The sequence below is a fragment of the Bos indicus genome, unplaced genomic scaffold, assembly GCF_029378745.1.
Source record: "Bos indicus isolate NIAB-ARS_2022 breed Sahiwal x Tharparkar unplaced genomic scaffold, NIAB-ARS_B.indTharparkar_mat_pri_1.0 scaffold_70, whole genome shotgun sequence".
Classification (NCBI taxonomy): domain Eukaryota; kingdom Metazoa; phylum Chordata; class Mammalia; order Artiodactyla; family Bovidae; genus Bos; species Bos indicus.
In genome coordinates, this window is record NW_027223730.1 from 110,720 (window position 1) to 135,850 (window position 25,131).

General features: G+C 43.2%; 1 protein-coding gene, 1 long non-coding RNA gene and 1 other non-coding gene across 12 annotated transcripts in view; 1 reads left to right on the plus strand and 2 right to left on the minus strand.

The window, feature by feature from the left end:
* LOC139182047 (uncharacterized) overlaps positions 1 to 22,905 on the plus strand; it is a 28,765-nt gene extending 5,860 nt beyond the window's left edge. The window contains exons 3-4 of one of the 2 annotated variants that reach the window (XR_011565634.1): positions 15,960 to 16,225; positions 19,766 to 22,905. This is a non-coding gene — a long non-coding RNA (uncharacterized lncRNA). Of the gene's footprint in view, positions 1 to 15,959; positions 18,368 to 19,765 lie in introns of those variants that run through there. The other variant, XR_011565633.1, reaches the window with a different exon arrangement.
* LOC109578038 (liprin-alpha-1-like) overlaps positions 1 to 25,131 on the minus strand; it is a 392,515-nt gene that overhangs the window by 96,450 nt on the left and 270,934 nt on the right. The window lies entirely within an intron of this gene.
* On the minus strand, positions 8,689 to 8,795 carry LOC139182067 (U6 spliceosomal RNA). The gene has a single exon (XR_011565635.1). It is a non-coding gene; the product is annotated as a U6 spliceosomal RNA (small nuclear RNA).

Below are 25,131 nucleotides of genomic sequence, written 5' to 3' on the forward strand. Positions count from 1 at the left end.
TCATGAGGAAGGAGGCTCGACATACGCAAAGGCGGGATCGAGCCCCAGGAGTCCCCCTGGAAATCCTCGAGCATCTACCCCCATAACCAGAGCCTGTCTACTTTACTACTTTGTACTCTCACCTACACCTCTGACTTTATGGGGGGCTGTCCCCCACCACCTCGTTTGGAGAAGGAGTTAACTTAGAGCTCCAGTTAACAAAAACTCCTGGGTGCGACAAGGGTGTTTTAACCTACAAACTCCTCTGAAGGTTCTCTAGCCTGCCTGACAGGCTTGTCGGGCCACATGTGATTGCTCACAGCCTCCCAACCGTGAGAGGCACAAGATGCTTTAAACCTTCTAAAAACAGATTCCTTAGAAAAGTTAGAAAACCATTAGTATAAGTATAGTGGGCTGATTAGAAATTGTATTGCTGAAGGGTTTTTCATTTGTTGAGCCAATGTTTGTTGCTAAGTCTCCACATTCCCTGCCCTTACACACATTAATGAATATATAGAAGAAATAAGTATTAACCTTTGATATTAATCACGTTAGACCTTAGGCTAAGTAAATTCTTTCCTTAATTAAAACCCACTACACCCTCACCCTATAGGAATGTAACTTTATCTGGTACCTTCGGAAGGTGGAGTCTTTTTGAAGAATAATCACCCCTGGAGAAATAAGTGTCCTGGTTGACTGACCGCTGTCACAAGGAGAGGGTCATAAATCGTCAGCAGGCCCCCTGGCCAGAAGATGATGTAAATACCCCTAAGACCTCTGTATACATTTGTATGAAGCACCTGACTTTGATAAAAGTCAGGACTGCTGACCCCACATGACTTTTGTATAACACCTCAGTGTATAAAAACAGACCCTGGAAAATAGAGAATCGGGATCAGTTTCTCGAAATACTGGTCTCCCCATGTCACTTTCTCTCTCAAACTCTGGCTGAGTCTCCATATGGAGCGCGGAACCCACCATGCTTACTAATTATGCCTAGGCTTCTAAGATCCGACTGGGGAGGCCTCAGTGTCTCCTCTCCTTTGGGAGAACGGAAGGATGCCTGTGGCCTACGTAAGTGGTGCAAGCTTCTTGTCTTGAAGTTTTATTGGTCTCCCACGTAAACCAAGCTACTCAGCCTCTTTTCTCCACTGAATTTTCCTACTGAGCTATCCTCATTCTATTACTCTTTACATCTCTAATTAATATCTAATTGAAGCTATTGTATCCTTATCCTCGCCGACACCATCCCCGCTTCGAACTCCCTGGATCAGCCGGGCTGGACCTCGGCAAGCAACTAACACACACATATTTTAAGATGATGAATAGTTCTGATATAAGAAAGTTGCCACATTGTTGCTTAGTATTTCATTTCTTTAGGGAGTAGTTTGTTATAGTAAATTTCAGTTTTTCTATTAAAGAAAAAATTGCAAATTAAACCTGGTAAGATATAAAAAAGGAATAATACATGATGACCAAGTGGGATGTATCCAAGGAGAGTAAGGTTGGCACAATATTAAAAAATCAGTCCATGTAATTCACAGAATAAAAGACAAAAGATGTTTGGTTATTTCAATATATGCAAACAAAAGCATTTAATTTTTTTTTCATCATTTGCCATTTTAAAAAGTCTCAAATGGCTTTGGGTAAAGGGAACAAAGTTTTTGTTTACTTAACAGAAAAGTCATCAGTTTTCATTATTATCTATTCTGTTAATGGGTCAAATATTTTGTACTTTTCAGAATTAATGATGTTTATTTATGTATATAGTTACGAGCATTCATGCCCAAATTTTCTCCCCTGAAAATGCTTTTTTATTATCATGTATTCTTTATTACCAGTGGTGTTAAACAAGATCTCTTCCAGCAAAAATAGATTTCATTCCATATAAACGCAGAAAAATGAAATGAATGTCCATCTTATTTATTTTATTTTTTTGGCCACCCCGTGTGACTTGGGCTTTTAGTTCCCTGACCAGGGACTGAACTCCTGCTCTTGGCAGTGAAAGTGTGGAGTCCTCACCACTGGACCACCAGGGAACTCCTTGAATGTCCATTTTAAGTGAGATCCGCACTGTGCTGTGCTTAGTTGCTGAGTCGTGTCCAACTCTTTTCAGCCCCATGGCCTGTAGCTCACCAGGCTCCTCTGACCATGGGGATTCTCCAGGCAAGAGTACTGGAGTGGGTTGCCAGGATTCACACAAAACACTGAACACTAATCTTGTAATGAGCCATCTATTATATAAAAGTAAAATGTCTTCTTACTCTACTTACAATCACTCACTAAATCAGTAAATATGTATTAAATACTGTTATGTGCTAGCTGCTAAGGGTACAATGGTCTTAACCCCACTTTCTGGGAGTCTAGTCTATGGCCCAGGACAGAAACAGATAGTTACCACACTGAATACGAAGTACTATCCTGTAAGAGAAACATGCACAAAGAAAGAGCAGTTGAAACAAGGATAAGAAACTAACTGATTCTGCTTGGAGGAACTTGGGGAATTTTTAAATTTTCACAAACAATTTAAGCAAACCAATTTACTGAGCAAAGCTTCCCTAATCTCTTAAGGAAAAAAAAATTAAACCTTTAATGGCTTCTCAACGTAGCAGTATCTCTTCCCTTAGGCTACAACCACATAAAAACCCTTACGAATTTTACATACAAAAAAACAAGACTTTCATTTTGGGCAATTAAAAAATAGACTTTTCAAAAAAAAAAAAAAAAAGACTTTCATTTCCCAATTCTTTAGGAATGGCTGAAGTTTTGATAATTGATAAAATCTATAGTTTACCCCTACATAATGGAAATTATTTCTGTGTTTTAGATAGGTAGAACAGGGTACTGTTTTTAAGAACATATATTGTTACGAACAAACTAACTGCAGTTGTGGAATAACTGTATAATGATATGGCAGGAGAGGTGGCGAGACAGGATAGAGAAGCTCACTGTGTGGCCTGAAGCTGGAGAGTCCTGGATTCAAATTCTGACCCTGGGTCTTACTGCTTATGTCTTCACAGTAGTAGTGGGAAATTTTATCAGTTTATCTTACCTTCAGTTTTCTCTTCTATAAAATTGAAGCAGTTACGATTACCTTTTAAATTTATTATGAAGGTTAAATAAAGTAATGTAGGAACGGGACTTTCCTGGTGGTCCAGTGGTTAAGACTCTGTGCTTCCAATGTAAGTGGTGCAGGTTCGATCCCGGTAGGGGGAACTAAGATCCCACATGCCTCACTGTATAACCCCCCTCAAAAAATAATAAGGTAGGAATACTTCCTGAGACAGTGCCTGGCACATACAAGTACCTCTGGGTTGGTGGCTGCTATAATCACTGCCACCATTATCAGTGCCATCATGGTGATGATGATTTTTTTGAAGGATTTATTTATTTATTTATTTATTTTTGGTTACAAAGGGTCTTCGTTACTGCCCTTGGGCATTCTGTAGTTGCAGTGAACAGGGGCTATTCTTTACCTTCTGTGCTCAGGATTCTTATTGCGATGGCTTCTCTTGTTGCAGAGCACAGACTCTAGAGCTCTGGCTCAGTGGTTGTGGCACACGGGCATATGGAATCTTCCTGGACCAGGGACTGACCCAGCGTCCCATGCATTGGCAGGCAGATTCTTAATCACTAGACCACCAGGGAAGTCCATGTTCTTTGTTTTACTTTTGTTATTATTATAGTGTTTTGAGAACAGAAATAATTTTCTCCTTCTGCTGCTGCTGCTGCTAAGTCTCTTCAGTCGTGTCTGACTCTGTGCGACCCCATAGACAGCAGCCTACCAGGCTCCCCTGTCTCTGGGGTTCTCCAGGCAAGAACACTGGAGTGGGTTGCCATTGCCTTCTCCGACAAACTATGAGCACAATCGGACATTTCTCTGGCTTAAAAAACAAAACAAAAATCAAAGGCTAAACAGAAACCCTCTCTCTGGGTTTTTGACATTTACCATCTGTCACCCTCTAGCAGGGCTTGCTTAAGTTAAAACAGTCATAAATTAAAGACTTCAAAAGTTGTGCTCATTCAAGCTGAAAGGGAAACCAGGGCAAAGTAAACACAGATGGAACACCATTAAGCTACGAGTAGGTGAAGTGTGCGATTATATGGACCTACTTGTGTGTGTTATTTGCTCAGTCATGTCTGACTCTTTGCGACCCTGTGGACTGTAGCCTGCCAGGCTTCTCTGTCCATGGAATTCTCCAGGCAAGAATACTGGAGTGGGTTGCCATTTCCTCCTCCAGGGGATCTTCTGACCTAGGGATTGAACCTGGGTCTCCTGCATTGCAGGTGGGTTCTTTACCATCTGAGCCACCAGGGAAGCATACTTGTGTGGTTTCTGTAAATATGCTAATTAGAATCACTATTTCTGCTTAATTATGATAAGGAGCATTAAGGCATAATTAAACCCTCCAAAAGTGAGCTGGGATGTTTGACTCAACATTGGTGTCTATGATATGCGTGCATGCTCAGTCTTGTCTGACTCTTTGCAACCCCATGGACTGTAGCCTGCCAGGCTCCTCCTTTCCATGGAATTTTCCAGGCAAGAATACTGCAGTGGGTTGCCATTTCCTACTCCAGGTGATCTTTCAGACCCAGGGATCGAACCCGAGTCTACTGCATCTCCTGCCTTGGCAGGCAGAGTCTGTACCACTCTGCCACTGGGGGAGCCTTGTGGCTGTTCAGGCCGCAGACTGCAGGTGGCTAAGGCCCCCTCCCTCCACTGCGCCAGTTTGCCACGCCCCCCGCCCACCACACTCCTACATGAGGCAAGGTGATTGTGAAAATGAAATACTAGCTATGGGGCCTGAGAGGAGAGGAACTGGGTTTTGAGGAAATTCATTTAGGGGACATAAAGAAAATAAGGAGTAAATAAAATCTGACAATAAAATGGATAATGAAGGACCTACTGTACAGCACAGGGAACTCTGCTTAATGTTATGTGGCAGCCTGGGTGGGAGAGGGGCTTGGGGGAGAATGGACACATGAATACATACATCTGAGTCCCTTTGCTGTCCACCTGAAGCCATCACAACATTGTTAATCGGCTGTACTCCAGTGTAAAATAGAAAGCTGAAAACGAAACAGAAACGACAAGTGCAGCTGTGGAGAGAGTGTGGTAGACACAGCCCAGGTGTGATTAAAGTGGAGAAAATCACAGATTCATTAGATAGAAAGTTCTTGCATCATTTAGACAGGTTTATCTAGGAAGATTCAGGAGGAACTAGAGAAACAGGGGAGCAGGAAAAACTTAGGGGAGTGCCTTACAGAGCCAGGATGAGAAGGACAGATCACCAGCGCCCAGGGAGGACCTGAGGCCTGAACACTGGTGTGCACCCTGCCCCTCAAAGTGGGAAGAGGCGTGTGATGCTAGGGGAGGTTAAAGCTTTGTGAGATGGGGCAGTTAGACAAACAGCGTGGGTGTGAAGGACAAAGAACATTCCTTTGAATATCCCTAAACTTTTTGGCACCAGGGACCAGTTTTATGAAAGGGGATTTTCCCCATGAATTGGAGAAGTGGGGAAGGTTTCAGGATGATTCAAGTGCATTACATTTATTGTGTACTTTATTTCTATTATTATTACATCAGCTCCACCTCAGATCATCAGGTATTAGATCCCGGAGGTTGGGGACCCCTCTCTCAGCTGTCTCTCCAGGGCATGGCTATCAGGTCACTGAGGCATCTTCTCTGCCTGTCATTACTTAGAGCCTTCAAATAAGAGAATTATCCCCCCAAACAGAAACATTCTCAAAGAAACAGTTTCAAATCTGTGTATATTGGGTAAGTAAGTGGGTGGTGTTTTCTACTATTATTAGGTTTGAGTTTCAAGGGTACCTGATTCCCCTTTGAATTCTAGTACTGCCTCATCATAGCTGCTTCATTGAACCACCTTTTGGTGTGAATCATTGATAGAAGCTAGCCTTTCCATGTGGCTCAGTGGTAAAGAATCCACCTGCCAATACTGGAGACACGGGTTTGATCCCTGGGTCACGAAGATTCCCCTGGGAGAGGAAATGACCACACATTCCAATATTCTTGCCTGGGAAAATCCTATGGACAGAGGAGCCTCGAGGGCTACAGTCTGTGGGGTCCCAAAGAGTTGGATATGACTGAGTGAATCTCTATTTGATTACTAATGTTTTATCATTTTGAAGTTGATTTATTAAAATTATGTAAACATCAAGGTATGTTCATTCCCATTAGTTTTTTGTTGTAGTGGTTGTTTGTTTGTTTTGCTTTTTGGCCACACTATGTGGCATGTGGGATCTTAATTTCCTGACCATGGATTGAACCTGTGACCCCCCTGCATTGGAAGCTCAGAATCTTAACCACTGGACCATTAAAGAAATCCCATCATTAGTTATTATAATAAAATTCCAGATAGAACAAAGCCTTGAAAGAAATACAAGCACTACAGGACAGCCAGGTGCCACCTTAAACTTCAGAGATTTTCCCATGTTGAGTAAAGACGTGAAAAAAATAATTGTTTGAAATCTTAACAGCTGGCCCCATGATTCCTTTTTGGGAAGAGGAAGGAGGGAGCTGTCTCCTTGGGGAAAGCCACTGAGGAGCTAATGCTACAGGCACCTGGACTCCAGGGGAGGGAAAACCTGCCAGGCTGGAGATTAGAGGAAGAGTTTCTTGTTTCTGCTCCTGCAAGGAGAGGGGAGTAGGGGCAGAGGGCAGAAAGGAAAGAAATAAGACCATGAAAGAAAAGCCAGCCGGATGGATGGAAGCTGAGCCCGGTCAGGGGAAAATGACATGTCAGTGTTAGATGGTAACCCAACCATTCCCAATCAAATTTGTTCCCTATTACTGGGATGTAAAGCCTGACTTCCATCTCTTTACACACGGAAGCAAGATCTCAGTAGTCTAGAAACCAAGAAAGCCCTTCAGGACTATTTACAAAAACCAAGGTGGGGAGGGTAGAACTTCCCTGGCAATCCAGTGGTTAAGACTTCACGCTTTCAGGGGGTGAAGGTTTGATCCTTGGTAAGGGAACTAAGATCCTACACACTGAACTTGGCCAAGGGAGGGAAAAATGCTATTCTTAAAAATAAAACCAAGAGGGGTGGGCTTTGGGCTTCCCAGGGCTGGAATTGGGACCCAGCTGAACTGACATCTTATTTTTCTTTCCTTTTCCCTACCAAGTTAAGTATAAAAACAAATACCTTTTTGTCTCACGCTCAGCTTTTTTTTCTTGAAGGTTAGAAGTCCTCACTTTGCAGGTTTTGATTTAGCCAAGGATTTCAAAAAACTTTCTGTTCACAGCGTTCAGCTAAAAACAAGTAACAAAAGCTTGCCTGCTTACTCTAATTGCTTTAGATTAAGACCTTATCTTGCCTGGTTCTCCTCCCCTTAACTCCAGCCTCTGTGGTTACTGTCTTGACCTCCTTCCAGGATAACTTGATTCTTGATGTCCTGATTGTTTTTTTAAGTCTTTAATCTTTCTCACTCCCCGCCCCCCCCCCCCCCATTCTGGATTAAGAGAGGAAGAGAAAGGATTATTCTCTAAAGCAATTCATGGTTCATGTCTAAGAAAAAACAATGGTTTAAGAATTGGGAAACCCCAGGTTCTGGCCTTAGCTCTACTGTTGACTAGCAGACACACAAGCTATTTCTAAAATAAATTAGAATTGCATCTTTTTTTTTTTTAATAATTGAGGTTTCTTTTAAATATTTAATTTATTGAGTATTTATTTCACTGCACCGGGTCTTAGTTGCAGCACATAAGATCAATCTTCCTTGTGGCATGTGGGATCTAGTTCCCTGACCAGGGATCGAGCCCACACCACTGCATTGGGAGCACAGAGTCTTAGCCACTGGACCACATGGGAAGTCCTTGAAATACCTCTTTAATGTCTATTCCAGGCTCAAGTCTGAATCTCTGGACCCTCATAGTTTCCCACCACATTTATTCTCTGCTTTCCCCCAGTACCAAGAAAGAATCTGGTGTATTCATGAATCCTAATTCCAAATCATTAAAAACTGGTTTCTGTCTCCTTTTTTTTTCCCTTCAAACTTTAGAAAACCTAAATAATTAAAACAGAAGAACTTATAAAACATAGTTTATACAGTGGTTTTCTTGCAAGCAGTCTTTAATAGACTTCTTTCAAATTCTGACAAATACACTAGGTGTTTGGTTTGGATATGCAGAACTAAAAATATCTAAAGGAGAGATTTTTAATTACTTAGTTCAATCTGTGAAATTCCTGCGAATTCTATCTGGAAGAAAGAATAAGAAAGAATATGGGGGACTTCCCTGGTGTTCCAGTGGCTAAGACACTAGTCCCAATGTAGGGAGCCTGGGTTTGATCCCTGGTCAGGAAACTAGATTCCACATGCCACAGTGAAGACCTGAAGAAGCCAAATAAATAATGATAAATAAAGAAAATTTAGGAGCAAAACAACAATATATATTTTTAACAAATAGAATATGGGCTTTGCAGTCTGAGAGACCTGGCCTTTTTCTTTTTCATGGTAGCAAGCAAACAGGATTTATTTCAGAGAGAAAGTACAAAACTCTCAGCATAGACACAGAGGAGGTGAAGTGCCCCAGACCGGGGCTTTGCAGTGCAACTTTAGATAAGTTATGTAACCTCTCTGAGCCTCAACTTTTAAAGACATTTCCCTGTTTTATTCATACTTTTTTAACTTTATTTTTTAATTGGAGGAAAATCGCTTTACAATGTTGTGATGGTTTCTGCCATAAAAACATGAAATGCTTCACCAATTTGCATGTCATCCTTGAGCAGGGGCCATGCTAATCTTCTTTGTATCATTCCAATTTAAGTATATGTGCTGCCAAAGTGAGCACTGAGCCTCAATTTCTTCATCTATGAAATGGGAATGATACCTCCCTTGCAGGACTGTTGTGAGGATCACATGCCACGTATATATTAAGTACTCAATACATGTTCATGTTCTCCTCCATTAAACACCATCTTATTTTTTACTTTGCTCACCAAGAGCACACGTTTGGGCCTGAAACAGCCTAGGTTCAATGGCCTGATCCCACAATTTTAGCAACTCGGTGATTTGGGACAAGTTGTTAACAATCTCGGAAGCACTGTTTTCTCATCTGGAAAATGGAGTTAGCACCAACAGTGCCCAGCTCCAGGAAGCGTTCACGAACTAGTCACAACCATCAGAATCACATTAAATCACCATGGAGACAGCAGGGATACTGAGAGAGTGCTGATGTTGAGTGGCTGCTGAGTTGCTGACGAGGGGTCAGCCAGGTGGCCAGGAGGAGGCTCCATCCTTCTCTTTCTTGATTTTACCTTTACTTGCCCCACTTTTCTTTTTTTTTTTTTTTAATATTTTAAATTCTTTTATGGCTATGCTGCTGCTGCTGCTGCTAAGTCGCTTCAGTCATGTCCGACTCTGTGCGACCCCATAGATGGCAGCCCACCAGGTCTCCTCGTCCCTGGGATTCTCCAGGCAAGAACACTGGAGTGGGTTGCCATTGCCTTCTCCAATGCACGAAAGTGAAAATTGAAAGTGAAGTCGCTCAGACGTGTCTGACTCTTTGCGACCCCATGGACTGCAGCCCACCAGGCTCCTCTACCCATGGGATTTTCCAGGCAAGAGTACTGGAGTGGGGTGCCATCGCCTTTCAGTTCAGTTCAGTTCACTTCAGTTCAGTCGCTCAGTTGTGTCCGACTCTTTGCGGCCCCATGAATCAGAGCACGCCAGACCTCCCTGTCCATCACCAACTCCTGGAGTTCACTCAAACTCACATCCATCGAGTCAGTGATGCCATCCAGCCATCTCATTCTGTTGTCCCCTTTTCCTCCTGCCCCTAATCCCTCCCAGCATCAGAGTTTCTCCCAATGAGTCAACTCTTCACATGAGGTGGCCAAAGTACTGGAGTTTCAGCTTTAGCATCATTCCTTCCAAAGAAATCCCAGGGCTGATCTCCTTCAGAATGGACTGGTTGGATCTCCTTGCAGTCCAAGGGACTCTCAAGAGTCTTCTCCAACACCACAGTTCAAAAGCATCAATTCTTCGGTGCTCAGCCTTCTTCACAGTCCAACTCTCACATCCGTACATGACCACTGGAAAAACCATAGCCTTGACTAGACAGACCTTTGTTGGCAAAGTAATGTCTCTGCTTTTCAATATGCTATCTAGGTTGGTCATAACTTTTCTTCCAAGGAGTAAGCCTCTTTTAATTTCATGGCTGCAGTCACCATCTGCAATGATTCTGGAGCCCCCAAAAATAAAGTCTGACACTGTTTCCATTGTTTCCCCATCTATTTCCCATGAAGTGATGGGACCAGATGCGATGATCTTAGTTTTCTGAATGTTGAGCTTTAAGCCAACTTTTTCACTCTCCTCTTTCTCTTTCATCAAGAGGCTTTTGAGTTCCTCTTCACTTTCTGCCATAAGGGTGGTGTCATCTGCATATCTGAGGTTATTGATATTTCTCCTGACAATCTTGATTCCAGCTTTCCATCGCCTTGGTGGGTCTCAATTGCAGCATGTGGGATCTTACATTGTGGGGTGTGGGCTTCTCTCTACATGTGGCTCCCGGGCTCAGTAGTTGTGACTTGCAAACTTAATTGCCCTGTGGCTTGTGGCATCTTAGTTCCCCCACCAGGGATCAAACCCTCATCGCCTGCATTGGAAGGCAGATTTTTAACCACTGGACCACCAGGGAAAGCCCCTCCCCACTTTTCTTTGTCTTTCTCCTTTATCTTCTCTCTCAGTTTCTGCTGTGTGAAAAATGGTTGCATCCAGAGTGGTATGATATGTAACCCATATATTTTCTTTCCCTGCATGGCCTCCATAAATCTTATGTCTGTGTATGACTCCTTCTCAGTGCTGGGTTTTTGATTCCACGTCCCCAGGTAGAATACTGTGTGTTGAACTCTGTGCCATGGATTTGGTGCTGTGCGCCCTCCTTTGCCTCTGATACCTCCAAGATGAAAAGACCTAATTGCTAAGAATCCTGGGGGCAAAATTAATTCTCAGGAAGGACCACGACTTAGCATCTTTGCATTTCTCTTTTACCTCTGAAAGAGCATAGTCTGCTTGTTCTGTCTTGTGGCCTCTTGTTTGATCATGCTATGCATAATAAATTAATGTGGCATTTCCAACAGGAGTAATTCTACTTACTTCTTTCCCTGAATATTTAGACTGTGGCCAAATGGCTTCTTGTTTTTACTTAAGAGTTAAACAAAAGGGACTTCCCTGGTGGTGCCGTGGTTAAGACTGTGCCTTCCAATGCAGGGGCTGCAGGTTCAACCCCTGATGGGGGGACCACGATCCCACATGCCTCACTGCTCAAAAACCAAAACGAAAAACAGAAGCAATATTGTAACAAATTCAATAAACAACTTTAAAAATGGTCCACATCAAAAAAATTCTTAAAAAATATACACATGTGCATATGTAGTCTATATGTATGTGCATGAGTATAACCCTTTGTACTAAATAGTTTGGCTTTTTACAGCAAACTACATTAGAAGCCAATTTTTTTAGACATGGATGCTTTGAAATGTAAATTCATAGTCCCTACTAAAAAAGAACCATAGGAATTCTATGTTCTTTGCACATTTGGCGGCACAACCCGACATTATACCACCTATTTGGGAGGCTGAATGGTATATTATATATATATATATATATATATATATATATATATATATATATATATATAATCTTGGACTTAAATTCCAAAACCCTGGCTAGAATTTTCTGCTTAGCCTTCCCCCCACAACTGATGGTTTTACCCCAGAGCTAAAGACAAATGAAGAACAAAAACAGGCCTGTTGCTGTGTTGATTATTTCTTGCTCACCTCTATTTCTCTATTAAAAAAATTTTTAAGGTATATATTTTTTAATGTGGACCAATCTTTTTCAATGGCCACATCATACAGCATGCAGGATCTTTAGTTGGGGCGTGCAAACTCTTAGTTGTGGCATGCAGGATCTAGTTCCCTGACCAGGGATGGAACCCCAGCCCCTTTGCATTGGGAGCTCGGAGTCTTAGCCACTGGACCACCAAGGGAGTCCTAGACCCATTGTTTCTTGACTGCTTTCCCTTCGTGCCTGCAGTCCTTTCTCCCCTTAAGATCATTAATTACTGAGACCTGTTTAAGGGCAAGCATTGTGGCCAGGTTTAGATCACAAAATCTCTTGGACCAAAATGAGGTCAAGCTTGATTATCTTTCTCCAGGGACCCCCTCCCCTATCTGCTTACAACACCCAATGTTGACATAAAGGAAATTTCCAGTTATTTCAACCAGATCATCAGGTGCTCTGGACCAAATTCAAGACTGTTAGATTTGTACTCTGTATATTTCCTCAGGCTTCCCAGGTGGCTCAAGTGGTAAAAAATCCACCTACCAATGCAGGAGATACAGGTTTGATCCCTGGGTCAGGAAGATCCCCTGGAGGAGGAAATGACAACCCACTCCAGTATTCTTGTCTGGAAAGTTCCATGGACAGAGGAGCCTGGCAGGCTACAACCCACGGGGTTGCAAAGAGTCAGACACAGCTTAGCCACTGGACACACACACACACACGCATGTAATTCCCCATTTTTGTCTTTCCTCTTGTCATCATGGGCATTAAAGTCTTAAAATCAGGGTCTGGAAGCTTTTTTTCAGGGACAACCAGGAATGGTGGTGGCTGACTAGCCCACTCAAGATGGCTGTTCCCTTGCTCTCTGTCTGTCCCTTGCCCGACCAGTGCCTGCTTCATTTACACTTACTCTGGCCTTCCTACATACTTGCCTTGGGCGCCAGCTAGTGATTGTTCTTATCAAAGGGACGGTGAGGTGTGTGCCTTTCTGTTGGTTTCCCTGGTAATCGATGAGCCCATCTGACATCAACTCCCCTGTAACTGGCAATCTCCCCCTCCACCAGGAGCAAAGACTGCTGCCACGTCCTGAAGGTGTATGCTGCACAGGGTGGGAGGTCGCTCCAGGACTTTGCTTCAGACACAGAAGCTCCCCATCTGTCAAACCACTGAAGTCTCTGTTGCCTGATCCATGTGTGCAGGCTAAGGCACTTCAGTCAGGCCTGACTCTTTGCAACTTTATGGGTTGTAGCCCGGCAGGTCCCTCTGTTCATGGGATTCTCTGGTCAAGAATACTGGAGTGGGTTTGCCATTCCCTTCTCCAGGGGATCTTCCTGGTGCAGGGATCGAACCCCCATCTCCTGTGTCTCCTGCATTGCTAGTGGATTCTTCACCGCTGAGCCACCGGGGAAGCCCTCTGTTGCTCAATCCAGGCTTTCGTCAGTCTTGAAGCTGGGCAAATATAGGCTTTGTAGGCCTGTGAGGTGCAGTCCAACAGGTGGGCATAAAGAGACCAGTTTCCAGAGCCCCTCAGGAAGGGGTGAGAAACTTGATAGCTTGGGGTGGTGGTGACAATTACCAAGAGGAGAGGTGGTGGGGTGGGGGAGTCCCTGGGACCTGCCAGGGTGGAATAGGAGAGTTTGAGAGGAGCCTGCCTGAGCCTGTGGATCTCCCCCTGGGGGGACTTAGAAGAAACGGTTCCTCAAATACACTGATAAATATCCTCTACACTGTAATAGGATTCCATTTGAAACAGTTACAGCCGAGGTGTTATGAGCCCATTCTTGTGTCACAGAAAGCTAGGCTGTTCCTCCATTTGGAAGGTATTATTTTATTTTCCTTGTTCCTAAAATAGCACAAAGGAAGGCTTCTGTTTGTTCTTGTACCTTGTGCTAATCCTAGAGCAACATGAATATGCTACTGTACACGGATCTTGAAACAACAGTGAAAACTTCCAACACGGGAAGACAATTAATTCCCACTCCTTCCCCCTTTCCTCTTGGATTCCAATGACTGGCTGTGTTTAACCCTAGTTTTGCCTACTCTTTCCCAGAAAAGTCACAGCTAGCATGCATGGATCTACTAGCAGGAGCATAGATTCAGTAGGATGTGGGATTCCAGCTTGATTCTCCAGGGGCTGACATCTCATCAGAGAACTAGTCCTGAAGAGCATATGTTCAGTGCTGAGTTTGGGGGTCTGTATGATAATGGCTTCAGGAATGCAGCTGAGACAAAAATCCCTGAGGGTTGAAACACTCAAGCTTCTTGGAGAAGGTGGGCCTCCAAGGATAGATGTAGAGAAGGAGTAAAGAGAGCAGGTGAGAAAGTCAGAAAGAGCAAAACAAATATTGTATATTAATGCATGTATGATATGCATTATGGCAGGCTACAGTCTATGGGGTCTATATGACCAAAGTCACAACCAAAGTGACTCAGCATGCATGCACCACACATATATACAGAATCTAGGAAAACAGTACTGATGAACCTATTTACAGAGAAGAAATGGAGATGCAGATGTAGGGAATGGACTTGTGGACACGGCGGGGGAAGGAGAGGCTAGGACAAATTGAGAAGGTAGCATTGATGTATATACACTCACTCACTCTCAAAGTCACTCAGATGTGTCTGACTCTTTGAGAGCCCATGGACTGCAGCCCGCCAGGCTCCTCTGTCCATGGGATTTCCCAGGCAAAAATACTGGAGTGGGTTGCCATTCCCATCTCCAGGAGATCTTCCTAATCCAGGGATCAAACCTGAGTCTCCTTCATTGCAGGCAGATTCTTTACCATTTGAACCACCAAGGAAGCCCCATGTATGCTCATAACTTGTGGGAGGCTGCTATATAGCACAGGGAGCCCAACCTGGAGTCTGTGATGACCTAAAGAGGTGGAATGCGGGCCGAGGGAGGCTCAAGAGGGTAAGGGGATATATACATATATATCATTATGACTGATTAATATTGATGTATGGCAGAGAGCACCACACCATTGTAAGGCAATTACCCTCCAATTTAAAGATATATATAAAGAGAGAGAGGCAGGTGGAGGGTGCAGGTGAGAGCAGCCTGTGTGGGGCATCTCTGTGGAAGGAGAGGGACCCAGTTCACTGGAGACAGCAGTCATGGCTGAAGCAATTTCAGATTCAGTGAAAGCCTAAAGTAGGACTTTCCCTAGATTAATGGAAACCCTGTGTGTTGCAAACATATCCATCAGAGCATTAGAGGGAGGTAATGGATGACCTGACTCCTGGGGCCTGCCAGCTGAATATGGAGTCAGGAGGGGGACAATGTTTGGAGAGGCTCAGCCTCTGTACATCTGCTTGCTCTCCTGTGTTGCTCTGCCCAGTCAGGGCTGAGATAAGAGTGCATGTGCCCCTTCCTGGTCCCCGTAAACTCAGCTCGTATTAGGTCTTTCTCTCACTCTCTCCCTTCCTCTGCATTTTCTGCTCACGGCCAGATGTTGAGAAGTCCTTCCTCACTGTGAGTTTTGGATGGAATGTCCACGTGTGACATCAGTCTTTAGTGCACATGCCCAGATTAGCAGGGAGGGTAAACGATGGGAACTCTATCAATACCCACCTGGTCTGAGGATCACGAGTCTCCGGGCCCAGGTCTAACACTTTTTAGCTCCTTGAATGCTGGCATTTCAACTACCTGCTCTTCAGTTTCATTTATTTGTAAAATGGAGACATTAATACCTCCCTATCTACCTCACACAATTTCCTTGAGGCTCAAATGAAATATGGTTGTGAAAGTGCTTTGGAGACAAAGAAATGTATTTATTAGGAGTAACTCAATACTTGAGGGGTGAATGAGGCGGAAGGTGGTAAAACTGGGACATCTCAATAAATCCCATCCCGTCCTATGATTTTATAAAATTGTTTTACACTACTTTGTCGTTGGTCAGTAACTAGGTTCTGTCCGCCTTTGGCCAACCAGCCTCTCTGTCCATGGATTTCTCCGGGCAAGAATACTGGAGTGCAATGCCATTCCTTTCTCCCAGGGATTTTCCCAACCCAGGAATTAAACCCACATCTCCTGCTTGGCAGGTGGATCCTTTACCACTGAGCCACTAGGGAAGCCCTTTATATTCCTTCAATAAGTTGAATTAAATAGCTTTTTCTGCTGTTCTAACAACTCACTGTAGCGGTATCTTTTTTTCCTCCCTAGATCTCCTTAAATGCAGAACCCAGGGCCTCCCTACATGTTCCAGCTCACCAGCCACTGGGTCTCCCAGCCACTGAAGCAGCAGCAAAAACTCTCACACAGCATCTCCAAAAGCTCTCTGAACTTCAGTCATCACCCCAGGCCTTCCAGCAGCAGCTGATGTAAAAAATGTGAAAAGATTTTTCCTAAAACGACAAGATGCTCCACACAGAGACTTGGATGTCACTTGGCTCCTCGCTTAGAAACAGCTTAGGAACCTTACTGTGAAAGTAAGTCCTGCAGTATTTCAGGAACAGGTATTCACAACACAAACGTTGACATATTTATAAACTTAGGAATGTGATGATAGATACCGTGGAGTGGATAAAGGGACATATGATAAGTGTCCTTGGTGAGGTTGGCTGTGTGAGACCAGGTCCGAGAAGGATATAACCAGCACATCCCCAGGGCTCCACAAGTGGTTTAGTGATGGGACGATTGACCATGGTGTCATAGTTTGCTGGGGCTGCTGTAGCAAAACCTTAGTCCGTTTAGGCTGCTGTAACAAAAGTACCATTGATAAGTGGGCTTCCCTGATGTCTCAGAGGTAAAGAAACAGCATGCAATGCAGGAGACTTGGGTTTGATCCCTGGGTTAGGAAGATGCCCTGGAGAAGGAAATGGAAACCCACTCCAGTATTCTTGCCTGGGAAATCCCATGGACAGAGGAGCCTGGTGGGCTACAGCCCACAGGTTCACAAAGAGTTGGACACGACTGAGTGACTAAGCTACCACCACAATTGATGAGTGGCTTAAAAACAACAGACATTTATTTTCTGGAGGCTGGGAAGTCCAAGATTAAGATGTGGGCAGGGTTGGTTTCTTTTGAGGCCTCTCTCTCTGGCTTGCAGACGGCTGCCTTGCCCACAGACTGTCTTCCTTCTCTGCTTGTCGATGTCCTAATCTTCTCTTACTGTGTATATGCTAAGTTGCTCAGTCATGTCCGACTCTTTGGCACCCCATGGACTGTAGCCCGCCAGGCTCCTCTGTCCATGGGATTCTCCAGGCAAGAATACTTGAGTGGGTTCCTATGCCCTCCTCCAAGGTGATCTTCCAGACCCAGGGATCGAACCCACATCTCTTATGTCTCCTGCATTGGCAAGCGGGTTCTTTACCACTAGTGCCACCTGGGCCTCATTATATGGACACAAGTCAGATTGGATTAGGGTCCACCTGTATGACTTTGTTTAACTTTAATTACCTTTTTGGAGACACTCTCCTAAGACAGTCACTTAGGGGGTTAGAACTTCAACATAGGTCTTGGGGGTTAGAACTTCAACATAGGAATTGGGGGCAGGGGTTACAACTTAACCCTTAACTCACACTGTGGGCAAGGTAAAAAGAATCAAGATGAATGGAGAAGCCACTGGGAACTATTAACAGCAGAAGCTTCCATCATCCTTGGGCCTGGAGAAACAAAAGAGAAAGGGTGTGCTATTCCTAGAACCCATCCAGAGCTGTGGTCATAGGAGAGGGGCCACCCGGCATGGGTGCTATATGACAGAGGAAGGCACCCATGGTGGAGACCAGGCTCTGGCAGGGAGGGAGGGAGGGAGAAGACCCACCCCTCTCTCTCCCCGCCCTTCACACTCCTCTCTTCACACTCTAATAGTGCTTCCCTTTGGTCAAGAGCCTAGAAAGAGGCGCTGAGAACAGCGAGGCCTGGGGGCTGCAGCTTGTAGATGTCAGGCTTTGAGGCAGGGAACAGGATGACAAGTGTGGCCAGGGGTGGGAGGGGAGTGGTAGGATTTGAGTGGGACGATGAAGAATCACCAGCTCAGTGGAGAAAACAAAGACATTTCCAAAGGAGGAATTAATTATGCATACTCAGTAACACAAATGGGCTTTAAAGTATCATTGGAAAACAGAAAATGCTACTTAGCTGCAAAAAATATTAGTCATACATTTGAAACTGAACCACGTATTCATGTAACCATTTCCAGTCCCAGAAGTTACTATTCTAAGATACTTGTTTGCAGAAGTAAAGCAGAATGATAGAAAAATAGGTTTGTCAATCTTGACATGTTGAACACTTATGTTCTTAAAATGGGATGGGAAGTATTATTGGAAGGGTTTTGGAATAGAAAGCAGCTCTCTGACTCAGGAGGGTACCTGTGTGACCACACCCATCAATCGTCACAGCATGGTTATATGAACTCGGTATGAGCCCTGTGTTATCGCGCTGGGTGTGCCATAACAAAATACCATAGGCTGGTGGCTTTGACTACAGAAATTTGTTTTCTCACCACTCTGGAGGCTGGAAGCCTGAGACCCAATGTTGACAGGGTGGATGTCTGCTGAGAGCTCCCTTTGGGAGCTCCTTTTCAGTGTGTGCTCACACGGTCTTTCCTAGGTGACTCTGCAGGGGGAAAAAGTGAGGGGGATGGAGGGAGGGGGAGAAAGAGCGATCTCTTGGTGTCCCTTTTTTTTTTTTTTTTTTTGCTGCTGCTGCTGCTAAGTCGCTTCAGTTGTGTCCGACTCTGGGCGACCCCATAGACGGTAGCCCACCAGGCTCCCCCGTCCCTGAGATTCTCCAGGTAAAAACACTGGGTGGGTTGCCATTTCCTTCTCCACTTCTTTTTTTTTTACCTAAGTTCAAATCATCCTGACTTTATGATCACAGAAATACTATAAATATCCACAGTTGGTGAACACTGTTATAACAAATACAGATAGAAGGATGAATAGAGAGCTACATAGATAGAGTGACTGTAACAGGAATAGGCTCAATCTGCACATGCTGTTTTTAAAGTATAGTGTTGAATTTAGGGTTACTTCAATTTTTAAAAAAATTTATTTAATCACACCAGGGCTTAGTTGTGGCATGTACAGTCTAGTTTGCTGACCAGGGATCAAACCCAGGCCCCCTGCATTGGGACACAGGCTTGATCCCTGACTCAGGAAGATCCCCTGGAGGAGGAAATGGCAACCCACTCCAGTATCCTTGTCTGGAAAATCCCATGGACAGAGGAGCCTGGCAGGCTACAGTCCATGTGGTCGCAGAGAGTTGGAGACGACTGAGCGACTTAGCACACACTCATGCATTTCCCTAAAGGATCCACGTCCAAATACAGCCGCTCTGGGGGTTAAGACTTCAACATATGAGTTTTGGAGGGGACCCAAACATTCAGTCCATAACATCCCATGTAGTCATATGAAATAGATGACACTTGATATGTTGATACTGATAGTCATTAAATCAATAAAACTTCATTGCACACCTACTGTGCACCAGAATCTCTGCTAGGCTCTGAGATTATAGGTAGAAGGGAAAAAAAAAACTGCCTCAGTCTTTAATGAGTTTATAACTTGAAGAGAGACAGAGAAGCTGTTAGAACACAGTGGTCACTGCCAGGAGAGCCTGAGCATTTGTGCTAAGTCACTTGGTCATGTTCAGCTCTTTGAGACCCCTTGGACTGTAGCCCGCCAGGCTCCTCTATCAATGGGATTCTCCAGGCAAGAATACTGGAGTCGGTTGCCATTTCCTTCTCCAGACCCAGGGATCGAACCCATGTCTCTTGGGTCTCCTGAACTGGCAGCGGGGTCTTTTCCACTAGCACCCCTGGTGACTCAGATGGTAAAGATTTCACCTGCAATGCGGGAGACCTGGGTTCTATCCCCAGGTCAGGAACATCTCCTGGAGGAGGGCATAGGTACCAGTATTCTCGCCTGGGATTTCCATGGACAGAGGAGCCTGGCGGGCTGCAGTCCATGGGGTTGCAAAAGAGTCAGGACATGACTGAGCGACTAACACTTTCACTTTCTGTTCAGTGCCTCCTGGGAAGCCCCAGAGCGCCTAGATAGGATGAATAAACCACTCCCTGGGGGCAGCAGAAGTGATGTGCAAGCAGAAACGGAGGATGAGGAGTATTGGAGAGTAAACACGGGATGGGACCGACAAGGGGGAGCATTCAGGATTGAGGAAGATGATACACAGAACTAGGGTGACCAGGATCCTGGTTTGCCCAGAGCTGTCCTGGTTTTAGCACTAAAAATCCCACATCTGGGAAAGCTCGGGGTTGCTGAGCCTTATATGCTGCTGCTGCTGCTAAGTCGCTTCATTCGTGTCCAACTCTATGTGACCCCATAGAAGGCAGCCCACTCAAATGAACTTGAAATGAAAAAGGAGACGTTTCAACAGACAACACAGAAAGAGAAAGGATCATAAGAGACAACTAGAAACAACTGCATGACAATAAAATGGATAACCTGGAACAAAAGGACAAATTCTTAGAAAAGTACAATCTTCTAAGGCTGAACCAGGAAGAAATAGAAAATATGAATAAGTCAAGCACCAACACCAGTCACAAGCTCTAACTATGAACAGATCAATCACAAGCACTACTAACTGGGATCAAAAGTCTCCAACAAAGAAATGCCCGGGACTTCACAGATGAATGCTTTCAAATGGTAGAGATGTGATAATACCTATGCTGGTCAAACTGTTCCAGAAAAATGTGGAGGGAGGAGCATTCCCAACTCATTCTGCGAGGCCACCATCACCATGAACCAAAAGGAAACAGAAATGCCACACAGAAAAGAAAATTACAGGCTAACATCACTGATGAACATCAATGCAAAAATCCTGGGGAAAATTGTAGCAAAAACCAAACAAAAACACATGAAAAGGATCATACACCAAGTTGAAGTGGGGTTTATCCCAGGGATTCAAAGATTCTTCGCTATCTGCAAATCAATCAATGTGATACACTATATTAACAAACTGAAAGATAAAAAGCATATGATAATCTTGATCAATGCAGAGAAAGGTTTTGACAAAACTAAATACCAGTTTAAAAAGCACTCCATAAATGGGCATGGAAGATACCTACCTTAACATAAGAAAGGTCATATAGGAAAATCTCTCAGCAAACATTATTTTCAATGGTGTCAAAATGTAAGCATTTCCTCTAAGATCAGCATCAAGATCATGGGGCCCACTCTATTCCTATTAATCAATATAGTTTTTTTTTTAAAGTCATAGACATAGCAATCAGAGAAGAAAACGAGAAAGAACACATATTGGAAAAGAAGAAGTCCATCTGTCATTGATTGCAGATGACCTGTTTCTATTCATAGAAGACCCTATAGATAGAACCAGAAAATTACTAGAGCTAATCAATGAATTTAGTAAAGCCCAGGATACAAAATTAATACACAGAAATCCTTTGCAGACTTACAGCACAACAAGAAAAATCAGAAAGAGAAACTAAGAAAAAAGTGCCATTCCCCACTGCAACAAGAAGAATAGCATAGCTAGGAATGCTGCTGCTGCTAAGTCACGTCAGTCACGTCCGACTCTGTGCGACCCCATAGATGGGAGCCCACCAGGCTCCCCCATCCCCGGGATTCTCCAGGCAAGAACACTGGAGTGGGTTGCTATTTCCTTCTCCAATGCATGAAAGTGAAATGTGAAAGTGAAGTCGCTCAGTCGTGTCCGACTCTTTGGGACCTCATGGACTGTAGCCTATCAGGCTCCTTGTACATGGGATTTTCCAGGCAAGAGTACTGGAGTGGGTTTCCATTTTTCTTCTCCAATAGCTAGGAATAAAGTTATCTAAACAGACAAAACACATGTATGCAGAAAGACAGGCTGTATGATGAAAGATAGCCAAGTTGAAATAAACAGATAGAAAGATATGCCTTGTTCTTGACTTGAAAGAAATCAATGTTGTGAAAATGTCTATACTACCCAAAGCAATCTGAAGATTCAATTCCTCCCTATCAAACAACCAATGACATTTTTTTAAAGAACTAGGACTAATAATTTTACAATTTATATGGGGGGAAAAAAGACCCAGAAGGGCCAAAGCAATCTTGGAAAGAAAGGTGGAACTGGACGAATCAACCTTCTGACTTCAGACTATACTACCAAGACACTATGGTACAGACACAAAAGCAGAAACAGAGAGCAAAGGAACAAGACACAAAGCTGAGAGATGAACCCACACTCCTATAGGCATCTTTTCTTTGACAAGGGAGGCAAGAAGCTACAATGGAGAAAGGACAGAAAAGAGAGCCTCTTCAGTAAGTGGTGCTGGGAAACTGGACAACTACATGTAAACGAATGAAATTAGAACACTTCTTCATACTATACACAAAAATAATTCACAATGGATTAAAGACCAAAAGTAAGGCCAGAAACTATAAAATTCTTAGAGGAAAACACAGGCAGAACACTCTTTGCCATTTATCACAGCAAGACCTCCGAGAATGACTGAAATAAAAATAAAAATAAATGGCATCTAGAGAAACTTCAAAGTATATAAGCAGCAAAGAAAACTATAAACAAGATGAAAAGACAACCCTCAGAATAGGAGAAAGCAATTGTAAATGAAGCAATTGACAAAGGATTATCTACAAAGTACACAAGTAGATCATCGAGCCTAATATCAGATAAAAAGCAACCAACTGAAAAGTGACCAGAAGACATGAACAAATTTATCCAAAGACGACATTAAGAAGGCCACCAAACACATGCAAAGATGCTCCACATCACTCATTATTAATGAAACGCTAATCAAAACTACGTGAGGTATCACCTCACACCAGTCAGAATGGCCATCATCAACAATTCTACAAATAATAAATGCTGGACAGGACATGGAAGAAAGGGAACCCTCTTGCACTGTTGGTAGACATGTAAATGGATACAGCCACTATGGAGAAGGAATGTAGGTTTCTTTAAAAAGTAGGAATAAAGCTACCATATGATGCAACAATCCCCTACTGGCCATATACCCGGAGAAAACCATACCTCTAAAAAGACACATATACCCCAATGTCCACTGCAGCACTATTTAAAATAGCCAGGGCATGGAAGCAACCTAATGTCTATCAAGAGAACAATGTATAAAGAAGTCGTGGAACATATACACAATGGAATATTACTCAACCACGAAAAGGAACAATACGAGTCAGTTTAACTGAGGTAGATGAACCTAGAAACTGTGATACAGAGTGAAGTAAGTCAGAAAGAGAAAAATAAATATAGTAAATGAACGCATACACATGGAATCTTGTAAAATGGTACTGGTGAATATTTGAAGGGCAGAAACAGATACACAGATGTAGAGGAAGGACTTGTGAACTCAGCTGGAGAAGGAGAGGGTGGGATGAATTGAGAGAGTAGCACTGAAACATCACCTACTACCATATGTAAAATAGCTAGCTAGTGGGAAGTTGCTATATAACATGGGGAGCCCAGCACTGTCCTCTGTGATGACCTAGAGGGTGGGATGGCGGGAAGTGGGAGGCAGGCTCACCAAAGAGTGGATAATATACTTATGGCCTATTCATGTTGTTGTATGAGGAAAACAAACCAAACAATGTAAAGCAGTTATCCTTCAATTAAAAATTAATAAATACAATCTAAAAACTATCATTCAACACATTTGTACTGTCATCTAAAGCTATATGGGATCATCTTCTATTCCTAGCTATTTTTCCACTATAAGTGCTTATAAATGTCATTAAAGGTTTTGAAAATATGATTTTAAAATATGATTTTAATAGCTACACAGTATTGCTTAATATCTCACACATACATAATAACATTTCAGTCTCAACATAGAAACATAATACCAAAAAAGGTTTGCATTTTAAACTAAAGCTTGCATTTTAATTCAGTTCAGTGAGAATTCCTCTGAAGATCTAAAATTCTTATGAAAAGTACATTATGTCGAGTCCTTCTTGCTTTCATCTGTTATGCCATATTCTCATTTACTTCTAAGGACTCTTGGACTTTTGACATTTTTGCCTTAGGCTGTAATTTTTGACTGAGATAAAATCTTAAATTTAGATATTAAGAATGTCAAGAAGCACTCTTGTAAGTGTGAGTCACTCAGTCATGTCCAGTTATTCGTGACCCATGGACTGTAGCCCACCAGGTCCTCTGTCCACAGAATTTTCCAGGCAAGAATATTGGAGTGTGTAGCCATTCCTTTCTCAAGGGGCTCTTCCTGACCCAGGGGTCAAACCCTGGTCTCCCGCATTGCAGGCAGATTCTTTACCATATGAACCACCAGAGAACCCTAACCCTGGTGTACACGGATGTAAAAATCCTCAAAAGAATATTAGCAAACCAAATTGAAGACACATTAAAAAGAATCATACACTATGATCAAATGGAATTTATTCTGTGCCTGCAAGCATGATTTATTATTTGCACATCAATCACTGTGATACACAATATGAGCAAAATTAAGAATGAAATCATGTGATCATCTCAATAATTGCAGAAAAAGCTTTCAACAAAGTGTAACATCAATTTTGGTACAATCTCTCAATACAGTGGTTAAACATGGAACATCCTAAAGGGTATATAAGACAAGCCCACAGCTAACATCCAAGTCAGTGGTAAAGAGGTGAAAGATTTTCCTAAAAGATCAGGAATAGTACAAGGATGCCCACTCTCCCCAATCTTGTTCAACATAGTAGTGGAAGTGTCCTACCCAGAATAACTAGGCAAGAAAAGGAAATAAAAGCATCCCCATTGGAACAAATGAAGTTACACTGCCATTATTCGATTATGACAGGATTTATATGAAACCATAAAAACTCCACCAAGTAACAAGTATTAAAACTAATAAACTCAGCAATGTAGCAGGAAAATGAGCCATCAGAGAGAGAACAGAACAGTACCATATACAAATGCATCAAACAACAACAACAACAACAACAACCATGAAATAAAATTTACCGATGAGCAGAAACACCTGTACAGTCACAGGCTCCAAGACATAGAGTCTGGATTCAAATCCCACCTTACACTGACCTGCAGAGTGACCCAGGGCAAATCACACAATGATCTGAGGCTCAACATATTCAACTGTAAAATGACACAAACCAGTATCTCCTCCCAGGGCTGTGAAACTCCAAGGAAATGCTATTTAGGCCCGGGCATTGGGTGTGTCTCCTGGAGCCTCTCCCTGTATGAAACTCTTCTAGAACTGGGCTCTCCTGATCCTGTGGGTGAGGGTCAAGTGTAGAGCCCTGGGAGCCAAATGGGACTAGAACAATGACAAGGACAAAAAAAATACTAGTTCTGTGTCAGGGAGGGGGAAGCCACCTCCTTTCCAGATCTCAGAGTGGGGGCCTGAGTCAGAATGACACAAGGACTAAAAACATTGAAAAAT